This window comes from Somniosus microcephalus, chromosome 4 (genome assembly GCF_052327205.1).
Source record: "Somniosus microcephalus isolate GS21.2 chromosome 4, FLI_Smic_1.0, whole genome shotgun sequence".
NCBI lineage: Eukaryota > Metazoa > Chordata > Chondrichthyes > Squaliformes > Somniosidae > Somniosus > Somniosus microcephalus.
This window is the reverse complement of record NC_140990.1, coordinates 68,151,715-68,168,461: the sequence shown is the minus strand read 5'-3', so window position 1 is coordinate 68,168,461 and position 16,747 is coordinate 68,151,715. Positions and strand designations below refer to the sequence as shown.

Below are 16,747 nucleotides of genomic sequence, written 5' to 3'. Positions count from 1 at the left end.
TTCTTTAAAGGTGGCAGGACAGGTTAACAAAGCAGTTAATAAAGCTTATGGGATCCTGGGCTTTATAAATAGAGGCAGAGAGTCCAAAAGCCAGGAAGTTATGCTAAACCTTTATAAAACACGAGTTCAGCCCCAGGGGAATATTGTGTCCAATTCTGGGCAGCACACTTTAGGAAGGATGTGAAGGCTTTGGAGAGGGTGCAGAGATATTTACTAGAATGGTTCCAGGGATGAGGGATGACAGTTATGTGGATAGACTGGAGAAGCTGGGGTTGTTCTCCTGAGAGCAGAGAAGGCCAAAATGAGATTTGATAGGCGTTAAAAATCATGAAGGGTTTAAATCTATATATATAAATAAAAGGATAGTGGTGTCTGTCCGTCTGTATGTATGTCTGTCTGTCTGTCTGTCCGCTATACACTCAAAAGTTATAGAGCGTACCGACACATATGTTATATCAAAAGAAAGCTGATGATCAGGGGGGTGTCATAGGTGTATTTACTTTTTGGTCAGACAAAAATTGTTCGGACAGTATACAAAACACGTTCAAAAATCCGCTCATTAGCGGTTGACCAATCCTACCGCTCATTAGCGTTGAGTGACGTGATGGTTGACCAATCCTACAGTTCAGTGACCTGATGGTTGACCAATCGGTGCGTCACGGGGGGCGTTTCATTCCATGTGTGGGCGGGCCTAATCCTGCAGCCTCCCGAAACGTCGCCGCCATTTTTTTAATACCGACAGTGACAGCACCAGCACAACAAACCCCCACATTGCGGCTCTGGCACAGTATCCCGCTCCCAGCCCGCCGGCGCGGGAGGCGAGTTGGGCTCACTCGGGCTGGGCCTGACAACTGCTCGGCCCGAGACACAGAGTGGGGGAGCGGCAGCGGCCAGCTGTCAACCGCGCGGCCCTGTAAACTGCCGTTCTACAAAAAAGCCTAGGCAACGCCAGGCCCCCCCAGCTAGTAGTAAATAAAGAGAAACTGTTTCCAATGGCTGAAGGTCCAATCACAAGAGGGCACAGATTGAAGGTGAATGGTCAAAGAACCAGAGGCGACGGGAGGAAAAACTTTTCTTATGCAACGGGTGGTTCGGATTTGGAATGCACTGCCTGATAGGGCAGTCAATACAGATTCAACAGTAACACAAAAAGTTAGCATGCAGGTACAGCAAGGAATTAGGGAGGCTAATGGAATGTTGGCCTTTATTGCAAGGGGGATGGAGTATAAAAGTAGGGAAGTCTTGCTACAACTGTACAGGGCGCTGGTGAGACTGCATCTGGAGTACTGCGTACAGTTGTGGTTTCCATATTTAAGGAAGGATGTACTTGCATTGGAGGCAGTTCAGAGAAGGTTCACGAGGTTGATTCTTGGGATGAAGGGGTTGACGTATGAGGAAAGGTTGAGCAGGTTGGGCCTATACTCATTGGAGATTAGAAGAATGGGAGGTGATCTGATTGAAACATATAAGATTCTGAGGGGGATTTATTCGGCGGCCCACACTGCGCCTGCACAGGACACACACCGGCCGTGCTGTGATCGCTACTCTCTCCTTCCACGTGCAGAAGCTGATGATGTTCAGGTCCCCTGATGAATAGAGCGACTCTGTCAGATCATGGCCTGAGCTTCCTGTCTGTAAATGCTCCACTTCTAAAACCCTGTAAAAGGCGAATGTTGTCTCATGTCGCCCTTTCCCAGCCCAGGGGCAGTGAAGCTGATTTTCAGGCCCCAGCTGCTGCACAGTTTGGTTGAAAGGATCAACAGTAATGGCGGCTGCAATCCCCACAAGCCCCCGTGCTCCCAAAAGCACTCCGGCCGCCACGCTGAGTTGTGGCTGACCCCGCGCATGCGCCCCATGGCCCCGCCCTCTCCTGCTCCGCGCACACCCTGGGCCCCTGTCAATTATCCTCCCCCGCGCCTGCGCGCTGGGCCCGAGCTCCAGGCTGCCGCGCGGGGCTTTCTTTGTAAAGTCGGTGTTGGTGAAGAGCCGCAATCAGCGAGGGAAAGTGAGTTTTGCGAGGGGGCGGACTGAACCGCAGCACGTGATCGCGGGGCCTGTGACTGATGGGAGCGCTGACCAATAGGAAGAGCGCGGGCAGAGCCGACTGGCGGCGGGTCCTCCAACCAATGGCAGCGCGGCAAGGGGGCAGGGCCTCTCCAGCTCAGGTGCGCTGGGGCCGATTGTGACGCGCTGTCCCCAGGTGACAGCAGCTCAGTCAGCACAGAGCTGGGGCTGGAATCTGGGAGAGGGGCCGCAGTCAGCACAGAGCTGGGGCTGGAATCTGGGAGAGGGGCCACAGTCAGCACAGAGCTGGGGCTGGAATCTGGGAGAGGGGCCACAGTCAGCGGGCCTGGCAAAGGGACAATCACTGATTGAATAATAAACAGGGGTAAGGGCACACTAACCTAACATCATAGGTGATGAAGTAGACAGATTTTAAGCCAAACGATGGGACCGATGGCTGCAATCCCTGTACCATGCGGGAACTCCGGGACGCTTCACGTGTCCTGGTGAACCACGGGTGCAGGAAGCGCCTCCCCTGGCTGGAACTCGAGCTCAGGGTCTCTGAGCTTGGGGAGCGGCTGGAGTCACTGCCGGGCAGACGGGAGGCTGAGAGTTTCCTGGAGCGCACGTTCCAGGAGGTGGTCACCCCGCAACCACAGAGAGTTTGTGGGAATTGTAACTGGGTGGCCGCCCAGCCGGGTTTGAGGAGGCAAGGCAGTGCAGGAATCCCCCGGGAGTGCGGCGCTCTCAAACCGGTTTTCAGTGCTGAATCCCGGTGAGGGTGACGACACCTCGGCGGGGGAGAGTGCAGTCCAGAGCGCATCCACTGCACTGTGGGGCAAGGCCAATTTTAGTGGGATGAGAATGGATCTGGCACGGGTAAATTGGAATCAAAGATTGGCAGGAAAAACTGTAGAGGAACAATGAGCTGCCTTTAAAGAGGAAATATTTCGGGTATAGTCGAGGTACATTCCTACTAAGGGGAAATGTAGGGCAACTAAAGTCAGAGCTCCCTGGATGACGAAAAAGATAGAGAGTAAGATGAAGCAGAGAAAGGGCGCGTATGACAGATGTCAGGTCGAGAATACATCTGAGAATCAGGCTAAATATAGAAAGTTCAGAGGAGAAGTGAAAAAGAAAATACGAGGGGCAAAGAGACAGCATGAAAATAGAATGGCAGCTAACATAAAAGGTAATCCAAAAGTCTTCTATAGGCATATAAATAGTAAACGGGTAGTAAGAGGAGGGGTGGGGCCGATTAGGGACCAAAAAGGAGGCCTACGCCTGGAGGCAGAGGGTTTGGCTGAGGTACTAAATCAGTACTTTGCATCTGCCTTCACCAAGGAAGAAGATGCTGCCATAGACATAGTGAAGGAGGAGGTTGAGGAGATACTGGATGGGAGAAAAATTGATAAAGACAAGGTACTAGAAAGGCTGGCTGTACTTAAAGTAGATAAGTCACCAGGACTGGATGGGAAGCATCCTAGTACGCAGAGGGAAGTGAAGGAAGAAATTGCGGAGGTAACTGGCCATAACCGTCCAAATCCTCATTAGAAACTGGGTTGGTGCCAGAGGACTGGAGAATTGCAAATGTTTCACCCTTGTTCAAAAAGGGTGTAAGGACAAACCCAGCAACCATGGGCCAGTCAGTTTGACCTCGGTAGTGGGGAAGCTTTTAGAAACAAAAATCAGGGACAAAATTAACAGTGTGGATTAATTAAGGAAAGCCAGCACGGATTTGTGAAAGGCAAATCGTGTTTAACCAACTTGATCGAGTTTTTTGATGAGGTAACAGAGAGGGTTGATGAGGGCAATGCGGTTGACGTGGTGTGCATGGATTTCCAAAAGGCGTTTGACAAAGTGCCACATAATAGGCTTACCAGCAAAGTTGAAGCCCATGGAGTAAAAGGGACAGTGGCTGCATGGATAGCGAATTGGCTAAGTGACAGGAAACAGAGAGTAGTGGTGAATGGTTGCTTTTCAGGCTGGAGGAAGGTACACAGTGGTGTTCCCCAGGGGTCGGTTCTAGGATCACTGCTTTTCTTGATATATATTAAAGACTTGGATGTGGGTGTACAAGGCACAATTTCAAAATTTGCAGATGACACAGAACTTGGAAGTATAGTGAACAGTGAGGAGGATAGTGATAGACTTCCAGTGGACATAGACAGGCTGGTGGAATGGGTGGACACGTGACAGATTAAATTTAATGCAGAAAAATGTGAAGTGATACATTTTGGTAGAAAGAATGAGGAGAGGAAATCTAAACTAAAGGGTACAATTCTAAAGTGGATGCATGAACAGATAGACCGAGGGGTATATGTGCACAAATCATTGAAGGTGGCAGGACAGGTTGAGAAAGCAGTTAAAAAAGCTTACGGGAACCTGGGCTTCATGAATAGAGGTATAGAGTACAAAAGTGTTGAAATTATGATGAAACTGTATAAAACACTAATTCGGCCTCAACTGGAGTATTGTGTCCAATCCTGGGCACCGCACTTTAGGAAGGATGTGAAGGCCTTAGAGAGGATGCAGAAAAGATTTACAAGAATGATTCCAGGGATGAGGGACTTTAGTTACGTGGATAGACTGGAGAAGCTGGGGTTGTTCTCCTTGGAGCAGAGAAGGTTGAGAGGAGATTTGATAGAGGTATTCAAAATCATGAGGGTTCTGGACAGAGTAGATAGAGAGAAACTGTTCCCATTGGTGGTGTTGAGTCGGTACCTTTCTACCTAGACACAATTTAGGACTCAGAACCCAGAGATTCAAACATGAAGTGCTTTATTGGAAGGAAAGGAAGTTCTGGAAAGTTCTGAACAAAGAGAGCTAAACTTAACCGAGAGAACACCCAACCATTTATCTCCTGTGACAGTGCCACCACAGGTGGGAGGAGAACACACAATACATAACATTTCCTCCCCTCTTAAATGGAAGGTCCACATTATTCCTCAATAGGTAAGTTACTTTCAATGCACTCAACCAACCTAAGGAAGAGGTAGACTGCCTCAACCCCTGACTTTACCCTGGGGTTTATTCTGCCTCAGTCTTGTGGGTAAGTCGCTAAGCCTACAGATCCAAGCATCTTGGAGGCTGCCGCTTTCTGACAAGATACCGGCGGTCATCACTGGCTTCCACAGCAGTAGGCATTGACACAGGCCTGGATGGAGAAGGTGCCTGTGTCAGTTGAAAGTCAGGAGTTTGCACAGGTGGAACAGTCTCTTTGACTTCCTGTGTTGGAGAAGAGCACTGTGGCAAAGGATGCTGGTTTGCGGTATCATCCGGAAGCAGTTCAGGCCAACCAGCCGTTGGAGCCTCTGTGGCTGTCTCTGCTCCTAGCAACAGTTGATCTGTGTGTCTTCTCCAGACGACGTCCTCAGCAGTCTCAACCGTGTAAGACACAGGGCCCGTCTGCACGATCACTGGAGCAGGAACCCATTTCGGTCCAGTGTTGTAGTTTCGAGCTAAGACGTGCTCTCCCGGATGAAACCGTCTCGCCTTGGCTCTTTTCTCTCTCTTTTCAACTTGAGCTTGTTGTTGATGATGGACAACCTGCTCTGCCCTTGGAGGTTTGAGTAAGTCAAAACTTGTCCGCAACTGCCTCTTCATCATGAGCGAAGCGGGGGAAGTTTTGGTTGTGGCATGTGGCTCGTTCCTGTAGGACAACCGGAAGCTGTTCAGACGTTGGTGGATTGAGCCCTGACCTTGCGATGCCTTCAAGGCGTGCTTCAAAGTTTGCACGAACCTTTCTGCCTGGCCATTAGTAGAGGGATGATAGGGTGCAGACCTGATGTGTTGGACACCATTCACATGCAGGAAGGTTGCAAACTCCTGTGATACAAATTGTGGATCGTTGTCACTTACGAGTTGTTCCGGTGAGCCATAACGGCTGAACATCTCACCAAGTTTCTCAATTGTTTTCTCTGCCGTGGTAGACCTCATCACAGCGACCTCCGGCCACTTGCTACGAGTGTCCACAACCACCATAAATATCTTCTCTTCGAAAGGACCGGCGAAGTCCACATGTACTCGCTGCCACACTTCTGCAGGCCAATCCCAGGGGTGTAGGGTTGCCAGCTGTGGGTTGACATGGGGAACATGTTTTGGCTTTCTCCTCAATATTCCCATCGAGACCTGGCCACCAGAAGTAGCTTCTTGCCATTTCCTTCATCCGAACCATCCCACTGTGGCCTGTATGAAGTTGTTGCAGTATAGGTTCCCTCAGAGGTGGCGGAATGATGACACGGCGTCCCCAAAGAAGACAACCTGCCTGGACGGAGAGCTCATTTCTTTTTGAAATGTAAGGTTTCAAACTAGGAGAATCTCCTGTAGCTCTCCCTCGAATGACATCGTCCATTACCTCAGACAGGACTGGATCGTTGCGGGTGTACCTTCGCACCTGAACTGCAGTGACAGGTGCTCCCTCCATTTGTCTAAAGTAGAAGATGTCTATCTGACGAGGCTCTGGGGGAGTAACAGGCAAGGGTAGCCTCGAGAGACCGTCTGCGTTGCCATGCAAGTCTGATTTGCGATATTTGATGTCGTATGTGTGTCCTGACAACAGTAAAGCCCACCTTTGCATCCTGCTTGCAGCGAGAGACGGAATTCCGGTGTGGGGCCCGAAGATTGAAGTCAATGGACGGTGGTCTGTCAGGAGTGTGAACCTTCTCCCAAACAGGTACTGATGAAATTTTCAAATTCCAAAAACGATTCCCAAGGCCTCGCGCTCGATCTGCACATAGTTACTCTCGGCCTTGTTCAAGGTGCGTGATGCGAAGGTGATAGGTTTCTCTTCACCCGAAGGCATGGTGTGGGATATGACTGCTCCCACACCATATGGTGATGCATCACATGCTAGCTGCATGGGTAGCTTTGGGTCGAAGTGTGTCAGGACCTCTGATTTCAGCAATGCTTTCTTTGCTTGGGCGAAAGCTTCGTTGCACAGTTCAGTCCATTTCCATGTTTTGCCTTGACATAGCAACTGATGTAACGGCTTCAGCAATGTTGCTAAGTCTGGAATAAACTTCCCATAGTAGTTAAGTAGCCCCAGAAATGAACATAACTGGCTCACATTCTGGGGTGCTGGGGCCTCCACGATCACCTTGACCTTTGACGGCGCCTTATGCAGGCCAGTAGCATCAATCACATGCCCCAGGTACTCAACTGAAGACTGAAAGAATTCACATTTGTCTTTACGAACTCTGAGTCTGTACTCTTTCAGTCGTTGTAGTGTCACATCCAAGTTCTGAAGATGATCCTCCTCATTTGTCCCAGTGACAAGGATGTCGTCCAGGCAGCACTGGACTCCTGGCAGTCCACTCAAAATCTGATCCATTGCCCTTTAGAATAGAGCAGGGGCCGACGTAATTCCAAACGGAAGGCGGCAGTACCTGTATAGCCCCTTGTGTGTCACAATTGTCAGCAGCTGCTTTGATTTGTCATCGACATGCATTTGTAGATAAGCCTGGCAAAAGTCTATTTTGCTGAACTTTTGCCCTCCGGCCAGGCCCGTAAAAAGATCATCCATGAGGGGAAGAGTGTACTGTTCCGCAGACAGCACCGGGTTAATAGTCACTTTAAAATCCCCGCAGATTCGAACAGATCCATCCTTTTTCAGGACAGGAACAATGGGTGTGGCCCATTTGCTCACGCTCACAGGCTCCAGGACTTCATTCTCAACTAAGGCCTCCAAGTTAGCCTCAACTTTTGGCCTAATTGCATAGGGTACAGGTCGGGGTTTGTGAAACTTCGGCTTGCTGTCAGGTTTAATGTCCAGTCTCACGCTAATCTTTTTCATGCTCCCAAGTTCCCCATTGAAGAGTTCTGCATGTTTGTTTAACACTGCAGTCAGACCTGACTCCCCTTTTGACATCATGCGGACTGCAGGCCAGTCCAGCGTGATTTTCTCTAGCCACGCACGTCCCAGTAGCGATGGGTAATTTCCCTTTACCACATATAGTGGCAGTTTTGCAGTCTGTCCGTTCAATTTAACTGTCACCTCAATGACGCCTCTCATGGCCACAGGTTCGCCGGTATACGTCTTTAGCACAATGTTTGTTGGCTGAAGGTTAAGATGCTTTAGCATTTTGTTGTAGACAGTGTCTGAAACAAGGGACACAGCCGCGCCTGTGTCCACCTCCATCCGCACTGATTGTCCCTCCACCAGTGGTGACACCCAGTAGCCATTTAAATCATCTGCAACCGTCAGTATGTGCACCTCTTCCTCCTCAGAGGTGTTGCTCCCCTCTGTTTTGCTTTTTCCATCATACTGCACTGAATGAACACTCTTTTGTCCTCCCTTGTTCAAATTCAGACATTTTGCTTCCATGCTTCCCAGCTCTGTCTGTTCTTTTTTTACCTCTGCAGGCGCGTTCAATGTGACCCTTTTTGCCACAATTTCGGCATTCCAGCTCCGTACACCAGCAGTCATTAGTGTGATGGCCCATTTTCCCACAATGGTAACATGTGCCGTTCCGCGCACCTTTAGGCTCAGACGACACCTTGTGAACTCTCCCTGTTGAACTCAACTGGTGAGCCTCCTTTTCCGCCATCTCCATGGAGACACTAACTTCAATGGCCTTTTCAAGAGTAAGGTTGTCCTTAGTAAGAAGGCGCTTCTGTGTGGCTGCATTTTGCAGACCACACACAAGTCTGTCTCTAATGGTGTCATTCAGCACCTCCTTGAACTGGCAGTGTTCCGACAACCTTTTTAAAGCAGCAATAAACATCGTCACTGATTCCCCCTCCTCTTGATTCCGTTTATGAAATCTAAATCTCTCAGCAATAACCAGAGGTTTTGGTGAAAAATGTGCTGCAATAATTTCCACTAGTTGCTTATATGTTTTAGTTCCTGGCTTATCTGGTTGCATGAGGCTGCGAAGTAAATTGAAAGTCTTCGGCCCGATTACACTCAAAAAGGTAGGCACGACCTTTTCATTTGCCACCGCATTCGCCAATACAAAATAGTCAAAATGTTCTGTGTAAGCGCTCCATTGCTCCACATTTTCATCAAAATCACCGATGTTTCCTAATATAGTAGCCATCTCACGTTTCAAATTAAATTTTCTGTTTACTCACTGCACCCGTAACGTACGCAGATTCGTCCGCTCCTCGTCGCCACTTGTTGTGTCGGTACCTTTCTACCTAGACACAATTTAGGACTCAGAACTCAGAGATTCAAACATGAAGTGCTTTATTGGAAGGAAAGGAAGTTCTGGAAAGTTCCGAACAAAGAGAGCTAAACTTAACAGAGAACACCCAACCATTTATCTCCTGTGACAGCGCCACCACAGGTGGGAGGAGAACACACATTAGAACACACAATACATAACATTTCCTCCCCTCTTAAATGGAAGGTCCACATTATTCCTCAACAGGTAAGTTACTTTCAATGCACTCAACTAACCTAGGGTAGAGGTAGACTGCCTCAAACCCTGACTTTACCCTGGGGTTTATTCTGCCCCAGTCTTGTGGGTAAGTCACTAAGCCTATGGATCCAAGCGTCTTAGAGGCCACCGCTCTCTGACAGGCTGCCACAGCAGTAGGCATTGACACAGGCCTGGATGGAGAAGGTGCCTGTGTCAGTCGAAAGTCAGGAGTTTGCACAGGTGGAACAGTCTCTTTGACTTCCTGTGTTGGAGAAGAGCACTGTGGCAAAGGATGCTGGTTTGCGGTATCATCCGGAAGCAGTTCAGGCCAACCAGCCGTTGGAGCCTCTGTGGCTGTCTCTGCTCCTAGCAACAGTTGATCTGTGTGTCTTCTCCAGACGACGTCCTCAGCAGTCTCAACCGTGTAAGACACAGGGCCCGTCTGCGCGATCACCGTAGCAGGAACCCATTTCGGTCCAGTGTTGTAGTTTCGAGCTAGGACGTGCTCTCCAGGATGAAACCGTCTCTCCTTGGCTCTTTTCTCTCTCTTTTCAACTTGAGCTTGCTGTTGACACTGGACAACCTGTTCTGCCCTTGGAGGTTTGAGTAAGTCAAAACTTGTCCGCAGCTGCCCCTTCATCATGAGCGAAGCGGGGGAAGTTTTGGTTGTGGCATGCGGCTCGTTCCTGTAGGACAACAGGAAGCTGTTCAGACGTTGGTGGATTGAGCCCTGACCTTGCGATGCCTTCAAGGCGTGCTTCAAAGTTTGCACAAACCTTCCTGCCTGGCCGTTAGTAGAGGGATGATAGGGCGCAGACCTGATGTGTTGGACACCATTCACATGCAGGAAGGTTGCAAACTCCTGTGATACAAACTGTGGACTGTTGTCACTTACGAGTTGTTCCGGTGAGCCACAACGGCTGAACATCTCACCAAGTTTCTCAATTGTTTTCTCTGCCGTGGTAGACCTCATCACAGCGACCTCCGGCCACTTGCTACGAGCGTCCACAACCACCATAAACATCTTCTCTTCGAAAGGACCAGCAAAGTCCACATGTACTCGCTGCCACACTTCTGCAGGCCAATCCCAGGGGTGTAGGGTTGCCAGCTGTGGAACATTCCAGACCCTTTGACATGGGGACATGTTTTGGCTTTCTCCTCAATATTCCCATCAAGACCTGGCCACCAGAAGTAGCTTCTTGCCTTTTCCTTCATCCGAACCATCCCACTGTGGCCTGTATGAAGTTGTTGCAGTATAGGTTCCCTCAGAGGTGGCGGAATGATGACACGGCGTCCCCAAAGAAGACAACCTGCCTGGACGGAGAGCTCATTTCTTTTTGAAACGTAAGGTTTCAAACTAGGAGAATCTCCTATAGCTCTCCCTCGAATGACATCGTCCATTACCTCAGACAGGACTGGATCGTTGCGGGTGTACCTTCGCACCTGAACTGCAGTGACAGGTGCTCCCTCCACTTGTCTAAAGTAGAAGATGTCTATCTGACGAGGCTCTGGGGGAGTAACAGGCAAGGGTAGCCTCGAGAGACCGTCTGCGTTGCCGTGCAAGTCTGATTTGTGATATTTGATGTCGTATGTGTGTCCTGACAACAGTAAAGCCCACCTTTGCATCCTGCTTGCAGCGAGAGACAGAATTCTGGTGTGGGGCCCGAAGATTGAAGTCAATGGACGGTGGTCCGTCAGGAATGTGAACCTTCTCCCAAACAGGTACTGATGAAATTTTCAAATTCCAAAAACGATTCCCAAGGCCTCGCGCTCGATCTGCGCATAGTTACTCTCAGCCTTGTTCAAGGTGCGTGATGTGAAGGCGATAGGTTTCTCTTCACCCGAAGGCATGGTGTGGGATATGACTGCTCCCACACCATATGGTGATGCATCACATGCTAGCTGCATGGGTAGCTTTGGGTCGAAGTGTGTCAGGACCTCTGATTTCAGCAATGCTTTCTTTGCTTGGGCGAAAGCTTCGTTGCACAGTTCAGTCCATTTCCATGTTTTGCCTTGACATAGCAACTGATGTAACGGCTTCAGCAATGTTGCTAAGTCTGGAATAAACTTCCCATAGTAGTTAAGTAGCCCCAGAAATGAACATAACTGGCTCACATTCTGGGGTGCTGGGGCCTCCATGATCACCTTGACCTTTGACGGCGCCTTATGCAGGCCAGTAGCATCAATCACATGCCCCAGGTACTCAACTGAAGACTGAAAGAATTCACATTTGTCTTTACGAACTCTGAATCTGTACTCTTTCAGTCGTTGTAGTGTCGCATCCAAGTTCTGAAGATGATCCTCCTCATTTGTCCCAGTGACAAGGATGTCGTCCAGGCAGCACTGGACTCCTGGCAGTCCACTCAAAATCTGATCCATTGCCCTTTAGAATAGAGCAGGGGCCGACGTAATTCCAAACGGAAGGCGGCAGTACCTGTATAGCCCCTTGTGTGTCACAATTGTCAGCAGCTGCTTTGATTTGTCATCGACATGCATTTGTAGATAAGCCTGGCATAAGTCTATTTTGCTGAACTTTTGCCCTCCGGCCAGGCCCGTAAAAAGATCATCCATGAGGGGAAGAGTGTACTGTTCCGCAGACAGCACCGGGTTAATAGTCACTTTAAAATCCCCGCAGATTCGAACAGATCCATCCTTTTTCAGGACAGGAACAATGGGTGTGGCCCATTTGCTCACGCTCACAGGCTCCAGGACTCCATTCTCAACTAAGGCCTCCAAGTTAGCCTCAACTTTTGGCCTAATTGCATAGGGTACAGGTCGGGGTTTGTGAAACTTCGGCTTGCTGTCAGGTTTAATGTCCAGTCTCACGCTAATCTTTTTCATGCTCCCAAGTTCCCCATTGAAGAGTTCTGCATGTTTGTTTAACACTGCAGTCAGACCTGACTCCCCTTTTGACATCATGCGGACTGCAGGCCAGTCCAGCGTGATTTTCTCTAGCCACGCACGTCCCAGTAGCGATGGGTAATTTCCCTTTACCACATATAGTGGCAGTTTTGCAGTCTGTCCGTTCAATTTAACTGTCACCTCAATGGCGCCTCTCATGGCCACAGGTTCGCCGGTATACGTCTTTAGCACAATGTTTGTTGGCTGAAGGGTAAGATGCTTTAGCATTTTGTTGTAGACAGTGTCTGAAACAAGGGACACAGCCGCGCCTGTGTCCACCTCCATCCGCACTGATTGTCCCTCCACCAGTGGTGACACCCAGTAGCCATTTAAATCATCTGCAACCGTCAGTATGTGCACCTCTTCCTCCTCAGAGGTGTCGCTCCCCTCTGTTTTGCTTTTTCCATCATACTGCACTGAATGAACACTCTTTTGTCCTCCCTTGTTCAAATTCAGACATTTTGCTTCCATGCTTCCCAGCTCTGTCTGTTCTTTTTTTACCTCTGCAGGCGCGTTCAATGTGACCCTTTTTGCCACAATTTCGGCATTCCAGCTCCGTACACCAGCAGTCATTAGTGTGATGGCCCATTTTCCCACAATGGTAACATGTGCCGTTCCGCGCACCTTTAGGCTCAGACGACACCTTGTGAACTCTCCCTGTTGAACTCAACTGGTGAGCCTCCTTTTCCGCCATCTCCATGGAGACACTAACTTCAATGGCCTTTTCAAGAGTAAGGTTGTCCTTAGTAAGAAGGCGCTTCTGTGTGGCTGCATTTTGCAGACCACACACAAGTCTGTCTCTAATGGTGTCATTCAGCACCTCCTTGAACTGGCAGTGTTCCGACAACCTTTTTAAAGCAGCAATAAACATCGTCACTGATTCCCCCTCCTCTTGATTCCGTTTATGAAATCTAAATCTCTCAGCAATAACCAGAGGTTTTGGTGAAAAATGTGCTGCAATAATTTCCACTAGTTGCTTATATGTTTTAGTTCCTGGCTTATCTGGTTGCATGAGGCTGCGAAGTAAATTGAATGTCTTCGGCCCGATTACACTCAAAAAGGTAGGCACGACCTTTTCATTTGCCACTGCATTCGCCAATACAAAATAGTCAAAATGTTCTGTGTAAGCGCTCCATTGCTCCACATTTTCATCAAAATCACCGATGTTTCCTAATATAGTAGCCATCTCACGTTTCAAATTAAATTTTCTGTTTACTCACTGCACCCGTAACGTACGCAGATTCGTCCGCTCCTCGTCGCCACTTGTGTCGGTACCTTTCTACCTAGACACAATTTAGGACTCAGAACTCAGAGATTCAAACATGAAGTGCTTTATTGGAAGGAAAGGAAGTTCTGGAAAGTTCCGAACAAAGAGAGCTAAACTTAACAGAGAACACCCAACCATTTATCTCCTGTGACAGCGCCACCACAGGTGGGAGGAGAACACACAATAGAACACACAATACATAACAGAAGGCTTCGATTACGAGGCCAGGTTGTATAAAGTTGGTTTGTATTCCCCTGAGTTTCAAACATTGAGGGGTGATCTGATCCGGGTATTTAAAATGAGAAAGGGATTGCCTAATGTCCAAATAGAAACTATTTTCTCTGGTAGGCGAGTCCAGAACAAGACGCCATCACCTTCAAATTAAGGCTCGGCCACCTAGGAGTGAAATCAGAAAGCAGCTGTTAGAAACATAGAAAAATAGGAGCAGGAGTAGGCCATTGGGCCCTTCGAGCCTGCTCCACCATTCAATATGATCATGACTGATCCTCTATCTCAACACCATATTCCCGCTCTCTCCCCATACCCCTTGATGCCTTTTGTGTCAGAAATCTATCTATCTCCTTCTTAAATATATTCAGTGACTTGGCCTCCACAGCCTTCTGTGGTAGAGAATTCCACAGGTTCACCACCCTCTGAGTGAAGACATTTCTCCTCAGAATTTTATACGTTTAAATGAGATCCTCTCTCATTCGTCTAAATTCTAGTGAATACAGGCCTAGTCGACCCAATCTCTCCTCATACGACAGTCCCGCCATCCCAGGAATCAGTCTGGTGAACCTTCGCTGCACTCCCTCTATGGCAAGTACATCCTTTCTTAGGTAAGGAGACCAAAACTGCACACAGTACTCCAGGTGTGGTCTCACCAAGGCCCTGTATAACTGTAGTAAGACATCCTTGCTCTTGTACTCAAATCCTGTTGCAATGAAGGCCAACATACCATTTTTGCCTTCCTAATGATCCGTAGACGTCAGTTCAAATCCCACCACAGCAGCTGGGGAATTTAAATTCAGTTAATTCAATAAAATCTGGAATAAAAAGCTAATATCTGTAATGGTGACCATGAAACGACTGGATTGTCGTAAAAACCCATCTGGTTCACTGATGTCATTTAGGGAAGGAAATCTACCGTCCTTACCCGGTCTGGCCTATTGGTGACTCCAAACCCACAGCAATGTGGTTGACTCTTAACCGCCCTCAGAAATGGCGACTCACCACCACCTTCTCGAGGGCAATTAGGGATGGGCAATAAATGCTGGCCTTGCTGGCGACACCCAGATCCCATGAACGAGTTAAAAAAAAACTTTTCAATCCGTGCCAGTATATTACCCCCAATCCCATGAGCTTTAATTTTGCACACTAGCCTCTTATGTGGGACCTTATCGAAGGCCTTATGAAAATCCAAATACACCACATCCACTGGGTCTCCCTTACCTATTCTACCAGTTACATCCTCAAAAAACTCCAGTAGGTTTGTCAAACACGATTTCCCTTTCATAAATCCATGTTGACTTTGTCTAATCCCGTTGATATTTTCTAAGTCGTGTTATCACATCCTTTATGATGGAAATCTGCCCAGGGTGATTGAAGTGGACTTTTGTTATATAACAGAATTTTCTGTCCTGTCAGACTTGGACATCTTGTAGATCCATCTTTTAAAAATTACATAGAATACACAGCAGAGAAGCAAGCCATTCGGCCCAACCAGTCCAAGCTGGCGTTTATGCTCCACTCGAGCCTCCTCCCGTCTTTCCTCATCTAAATCGATCAGCATAACCCTCGATTCCCTTCTCCCTCATCTGCGTATCTAACCACCCCTTAAATGCATCGATACTGTTCACTTCAACCACTCCCTGTGGTAGCGAGTTCCACATTATCACCACTCTCTGGTTAAAGAAGTTTCTCCTGAATTCCCTGTTGGATTTCTTGGTGACTATCTTATATTGATGGCCTCTACTTATGCTCTTCCCCACAAGTGGAATCACTCTCTCTGTATCCACTCTATCAAAACCTTTCATAATTTTAAAGACCTCTATTCGGTCACCCCTCAGCCTTTTTACAAGAGAAGAGACCCAGCCTGTTCATCCTTTCCTGATCTGTATACCCTCGCATTTCTGGTATCATCCTTGTAAATCTTCTCTGCACCCTCTCCAGTGCCTCTATATCCTTTTTATAATATGGCAACCAGAACTGTACGCAGTCCTCCAAGTGTGGTCTAGCCAAGGTTCGATACAGGTTTAGCATAACTTCCTACTTTTCAATTTGACACCTCTAGAAATAAACCCTGGTGCTTGGTTTGCTTTTTTTATGGCCTTGTTAACCTGTGTCGCAACTTTTAGTAATTTGTGTATTTGTACTCTGAGATCCCTTTGTTCCTCTAACCCACCTGGACTCGCAACCTCCAAGTGATAAGTGACCTCCCCATTCTTCCTACCAAAATGTAATATCTCACATTTATCTGTGTTGAATTTCATTTGCCAATTATAGGCCCATTCTTCAAGTTAATTAAAGTCTTCTTGTAATTTGTTGCAGTCCTCCTCAGTATTGACTATCGCACCCAATTTGGTCTCATCTGCAAATTTAGAAATTGTGTTTTTGATTCCAAAGTTTAAATCGTTAATAAGAACATAAGAACATAAGAAATAGGAGCAGGAGTAGGCCAATCGGCCCCTCGAGCCTGCTCCACCATTCAATAAGATCATGGCTGATCTGATCCTAACCACCAATCCACTATCACAGAAGCATCTCCTGAATCTAACAGAATTAGACACACGAAATAGGAGCAGGATCAGGCTACACGGCCCCTGGGCCCGCTCCGCTACCCACAGGGCCATGTCCAATCTGAACCTAGACTCATGTCCAAATTCCTGCCCACTCCCCGTAACCCTTAATTCCCTTTACTTCTAGGAAACTGTCTATTTCTGTTTTAAATTTATGTAATGATGTAGCTTCTACAGCTTTTTGGGGCAGCATATTCCATGGACCTACCACCCTCTGAGTGAAGTAGTTCCTCCTCATCTCAGTTTGGAAAGAGCAGCCCCTTATTCTAAGACTATGCCCCCTAGTTCTAGTTTCACCCATCATCGGGAACATCCTCCCCGCATCCACCCGATCCAACCCCTTCACAATCTTATATGTTTCAATAAGATCGCCTCTCATTCTTCTGAACTCCAATGAGTAGAGTCCCAATCTA

General features: G+C 48.0%; 1 pseudogene; it reads right to left on the bottom strand.

Moving 5' to 3' along the window:
* The window catches only part of LOC147119130 (uncharacterized), a 202,248-nt pseudogene that overhangs the window by 181,871 nt on the left and 3,630 nt on the right, over window positions 1-16,747 (bottom strand).